This window comes from Triticum aestivum, chromosome 1A (genome assembly GCF_018294505.1).
Source record: "Triticum aestivum cultivar Chinese Spring chromosome 1A, IWGSC CS RefSeq v2.1, whole genome shotgun sequence".
In the NCBI taxonomy this organism is placed as follows: domain Eukaryota; kingdom Viridiplantae; phylum Streptophyta; class Magnoliopsida; order Poales; family Poaceae; genus Triticum; species Triticum aestivum.
Window position 1 is genome coordinate 29383937 of NC_057794.1, and position 6195 is coordinate 29390131.

General features: G+C 42.3%; 1 pseudogene; it reads right to left on the bottom strand.

The window, feature by feature from the left end:
• Positions 1-724: 724 nt before the first annotated feature.
• On the bottom strand, positions 725-2078 carry LOC123080322 (V-type proton ATPase catalytic subunit A-like; annotated as a pseudogene).
• Between the last annotated feature and the right edge of the window lie 4117 nt (positions 2079-6195).

Consider the following 6195-nt stretch of genomic DNA (forward strand, 5'->3'; position numbering starts at 1 on the left):
TCCCCGACACTTTGCTGGATCGGAGTCCGGGGATCGTCATCGAGCTGAACGTGTGCTAGAACTCGGAGGTGCCGTAGTTTCAGTGCTTGATCGGTCGGGCCGTGAAGACGTACGACTACATCAACCACGTTGTGCTAACGCTTCCGTTGTCGATCTACAAGCGTACGTAGATCACACTCTCCCCTCTCATTGCTATGCATCACCATGATCTTGCGTGTGCGTAGAATTTTTTTTAAAATTACTACGTTACCCAACACTATACTCAATTCTGTCAATTGCTCAACAGTAATTTGTTCACCCACCGTAAAATACCTATGCTCTTGAAAGAAACCACTAGTGAAACCTATGGCCCCCGGGTCTATCTTCATCATATTAATCTTCCAATACTTAGTTATTTTCGTTGCCTTTTATTTTACTTTGCATCTTTATCATAAAAATACCAAAAATATTATCTTATCATATCTATCAGATCTCACTCTCGTAAGTAACCGTGTAGGGATTGACAACCCCTTATCGCGTTGGTTGCGAGAATTTATTTGTTTTGTACAGGTGCGAGGGACTCGCGCGTAGCCTCTACTAAAGTGATACCTTGGTTCTCAAAAACTGAGGGAAATACTTACGCTACTTTGTTGCATCATCCTTTTTCTCTTCAAGGGAAAACCAACGCAGTGCTCAAGAGGTAGCAGCCAGCTTGATCAATAAATCCCTTTTACTTCCACAGCTATCAAGGCATTACACCTTTACCTGTATAAATGGAGGCTTCATGAGCAGCGATGGGCATGTTAGACACGTTAGAAACCAATGTTGTTCTTTTCATGACAAACTCTTCACGTCCGTTGAGCAACGTCATTGTCAATTGGGGCAAGTCCATGAGAACCCCAGCCATCTCATTTGTCCTTTCACCACATCTCACATAAACCACAGCTTCAGAACTGGAGTACTACAGAGATTGTTAAACTCAACAGTCAGTATATAGATGCCACCAAGAAATATATGGAAGGAGCAATTCTCTAGAGCTATTACATCAGGGCAGTAAAGAATGGAGAATTAGTGATCACCTTGGAAAGTGCCTGACTAATAACAGTTTTTCCACGACCAAAAGCACTAGGAATAGCACATGCTCCTCCAAGAACCAAGGGATGCATCAAGCACACGCTGGGACCATCACAAAATAGATAAGACTAAGATTTAATGGACTCAGAGGGCAATAAGAAACTAACATCTGAGAATGTTTGGTTACGTAAGAAGAGAAACCATGATGATAAAACAAAAGAATACATTTTATTATGGAAATTGAAGCTAAAGATAAGTTGTACACAAAGTTGTCCTGTAAGAAGAGGTGTATCCGCAAAAAGCTTTGATGCAACAAGTCTTGGTGTATACACATGCCATGACTGCTGTTCAATAAGTTCAACACAATAAGCTACTGCCTCTGTAATTTAAAATAAAACGTTTTTTGACACTATCATGGACTCTAAAAGATCTTATAAGAAGTTACAGAGGGAGTACCAACTTTCCTAAAAAGAGTTGTATGAAATAACTTTCTTACCTGAAGCATAGTAAATTGCTTTTTCATGCCCTGAAATTCTAACTCTAGCACTGTATCCTGCATACATGACAAGAGTAGTGTTTCAAATAAAGTTAAGCATGGGTAGAACACATGCAGATAAAATAGAAATTGGAATAAAGTGATAGCTTCCACTAACCTATAGGCTGTATTGAACAGCTGAAGCGACGTAATTTACTTTCCCCATAGAACCAGGTGGAAGGGCGACACTGTGGTTCATCAAATTGTTCTCGAAGACAGTCTACAATAGAGTCAGCGAACATTAGCATGTGCACACAGGCCCAAAGCTGCTATCCTCTGTACAGTAATATCCATAAAAGAAAATTCAACATCATAAGAACTTACATCATATAGATCTCCGACTGCGAGAACATCTCCAACAGCTGAAGCAAATAATAAAAGGAGATATTTTAGAGGGCCTTCCAAAGATTAACAGGAATGTCCCTCGTTCACAGTTAAAATATGCTAAATGCATTACCCAACTTTTTTCACTTAAATTCCCAGAGTGCATCGTCTTTAGATCTAATAGCAATAGTTTTTAGTGGGCGCTTCAAATTTAACAGGAACGAGGTTGTGACAAGTGACACAGATAAAGAGTAAATCAATGGAATGGACTGATTATCAATTTATCATGCTGAGCTTACCTGGATTCCCTAAAAAATGTTCCCGAGGATACCAGGACCCAGCTCAACTGAAAGGGGCTGCAAGTGCACAGCTAGTATTATACTGTTAGAAGAGCAAACAGTGGATCTCAAGGGAAGAATAAAAAGTGTAAAAATGAGAACTGAAAAATTCACATTAATAGTTTTGATAGGTCACACCGCGTAATTATTCGTTATATTCACACCATTTATGTTTTGTTCACTATCAAATAAGCTAAATCCGACCAAAGGTATTGATCTGCTAGGAAAAAAGACACTGATCTGCAATGCTACAGAACTAATAAGATTAAGCTTAGAACTGTGACTGTACAATGCAAATAACTTGGTAGAACCGTGGAAAACGACGTCCTAGTTCTAAAATTTGTAGCACTGCTTTTCCATCTAGCAACTAAAATTAACCATGACAATGTTTACAGTCCTAAACAGCATTATCCATGCTGAACCAGAATCACAAAAAATGCTTCCAAAATTGACAGTATTAATCGAGTTCACTTCCTCTCCTGAAATTGAGAGGACCTGAACAAAGCAAGCCGCATGCACAGCCTGGTGGCAGCCGCAGGCAGGAACATCACATAGGCCGGCCAGCCGCGCGCTCCTCTGTAACATCACTACATCCTTTAACTGGAAATACAATGCTTCAGGAACCTGGTGATCAACAGAGGAAGAAAATTTAGATAGAAACATGCGTTTCATTGCTGGACTAAAACTAAAAATGTTAAAAATCGAAGCTGTTGCAGGCCTCGCAATGCATCACAGGATCCACTGTAGCTGTAGCAAGAATTCATTATCAAAGGAAACAATGAAGATGTAGCAGGTATTGATCTTTACAGGAATCATTGTCGTTGCTGCTGGTTTTTATTGTGTGTGCACAAATTAGCATCCCAAAGATCAGATAGTTAGGTTGTCTTGGCTATGCATGACACACACAAAATAGTACTTTGTATGAATAGAAAGACATCTTCTAAGAGGCACATACATTGTTCATACAAAAATAGGAGGAAATTGAATTCTTTAATTAAGCCTGCCAAATTTCAAAATTGAAACCTTTGTATGCCTATGCCTGGAAATGGGTCATCCTATACAGAAAGGTCTAGTGCATATACCATTAGTAAGTAATGTACACATACATGTACAGAAGACCCAAGAGCCATGATTGGTACTTCAATTTAGTAGCAAGAGGTTCCATATAGTCGAGAACAAAGTTGGAAAATTCCATCAATAACATTCATTGATTAGAAAGGATTAAACTCAAACTTTGAAGATTCCAACTCCAGTAGTTCCAACAAGGCTGCATACCCCGAGCAGACCTTGGAACAGATAACCTGCACGCGCAAATTCATCTATTCTATCAACATCCTATATTCACCATCCGCCTCTCCCATTTCCTCTCTCCACTGCCTCCTCTCAACCCATCCCGGTAAGCCCCACCTTCCCACCTTCACCTTGTCGATGCATACGGCCTTTGCATCACAGTGCGCAAACCTTCATGATCTAAATAGATCCACCTTTCATGTCAATATATAATGCTTGCTCACAACCCATGACTCAATCTCTTGAAACAACAAAACACGTGGTTTTTTTTATTTTTAATTGAAACTACAATGTGGTATTCTTTAACTCAAACTACAATGTGCAGATTATATATTTAGATTATTTAGATTATATATTTGAGTAGTTGTGACAAAACAAAACATCGCTGCCGATACTATTTTGGATAACCCATATAGCAAAACTTTGGCCTCCTTTTCCTGTAGTTAGGCAACTTCAGGAGCATAGCACAAAATGGGATGGGAAGGTAAGCAACAAAACTTCAAATGTATGAGTTGCTTGGACTACAAATTTCTGAAATCCTCACTAATTCAATATGTCCTCATAAACTGTAACCCTTTTAGCGCTGAGTGTGGCATTGGCGTTGGATCATGATAATTCACATACGGCAATTATTCCAGAATAATTGTTCCTGCTGTGTGGAAGGATCATGTATGTATGCACTAAAATAATCATAGCCAGAAGGATCATGTATGTAACAGATTATCTTGTGTGGAAAGAACAGAACCACAAACATGTTGTTCAAACAATGCACACTTGAATGTAAAGAAAACTTACTGGCTCGGATGAGATCGTCGGCGGCAGAGGAGGAGCAGAGGAAGGCGGGCGGCGGAGAAGAGGATCGGTGAGCGGAGGGCGGGATGGGCGGGAGGTGGGAGAGGATGGACGGGACGGCAGCTCACGCCCACGGCGGCTCCGGCTGTCCCAAGGCGGCTCCCGCGGTGGCTCCGGCTATCCCACGACGGCTCCCGCGGCGGGGGCGAGTGGTGGAGGTGGAGTGGCGGCGGCCAAGCTACGGCGGGGCTGCTCCGGCGGCAGGGGAGGCTCCCGACGAGCCGCGGCTGGGGAGGAGGAGGAGGCCGTGCGGCTGGGGAGGCTCCCGGCGACCCGCGGCCGCTTCCCGTGGCTCCGGCGGCGCGAGGAGGCGGTGAAGGGCGCGACGGCGGGAGGCGAACGACGCGGCTGCGGGAGGAGGAGGAGGTCATGCGGGAGAAGGAGGAGGTCGTGCGAGTGGGCGGTTTCCTTTCTTTTTTACTGCAGGGCATCGATAGACCGTGGCTTATTGCGTGGTTGATAGCGTTAAACACAGAATGATTAAAGGTCATTAGATTTTGACGATGGATGAATGTAATTGTTTGGATCTGCCCTTCTCTTCCTTTTATAGTGGTAATAGATAGTAGATGCACGGTACAGTAAATTATACTCCCTCCGTTCCTAAATACTTGTCTTTCTAGGCATTTCAACAAGTGACTACATACGGAGCAAAATGAGTGAATCTACACTCTAAAATATGTCTACATATATCTGTATGTAGTAGTCATTTGAAATGTCTAGAAAGACAAATATTTAGGAACAGAGGGAGTAGAAACATATTTGCTACTCCCTCCGTTCCAAAATATTTGTCTTTTTAGAGATTTCAAATGGACTATCACATACGAATGTATATACACATATTTTAGAGTGTAGATTTACTCATTTTGCTCCATATGTAGTCACTTGTTGAAATATCTAGAAAAGACAAATATTTAAGAACGGAGAAAGTAGAAAACAATCACATTTTGCTAGGTTGGCAGGAGCCATCATAGCTTGTTAAGATTTAAAAAAAAACACCGTTTTTAGGCTGGTGTCTAACTGATTGTATTCCCTCCGTTTCTTTTTACTCTGCATATAAGATTTGGTCAAAGTCAAACTACACGATATTTGACCAAATTTATATTGAAAAATATAAACATCTATAATACTATAACTATAAAGTATGAAAATACATTTCATGATGCATCTGGTAATATATTGATTTTATATTATGAATCTTGATATTTTTTTCTATAAACTTAGTCAAAGTTAACAAAGTTTGACTTTGACCAAATCTTATATGCAGTCTAAAAAGAAACGGAGGGAGTACTGACTTAGCGATTTTGCTTGTTTTAACTCGTTTTCTGACCACATCCTCTTTACATGTCCACAAGAAAAAAATAGCACATTCACGGAACATATATTTTTTAAAGTCTTACACGGGTATCTGGTGCATCGGTAGCACCACACGTGCAGTGTTGTGGGCGCACCTGATGCGTTCTCGGTGGTGGTGGGCACGACGCACATGGACAAACACATGGTGGGTTTGCCGCCGGTGGAGCCGGCCACGGGTACCCTGTACCGTACCCCCCACCAGCCTGCGTGCGGCACACACACACTGATTGCATCGCATAGCAGCGGGTCCAGTCGATCCCATCTGGTACGGCTAAACGGCTAAATGCATGACACCGCACCACACGAATACGAAAGATGCGAAGGTGATGGGCTCCTGGCCGCAGCGTGAGCTTCGTGCCGTGCCTGCCGCCACCAGGGCCTCAAGGGAACACGTAAGTACTCCTACGTTGCCGACCTCCGGACCGGGCGGAGGCAAAGCGCGGCGGCATT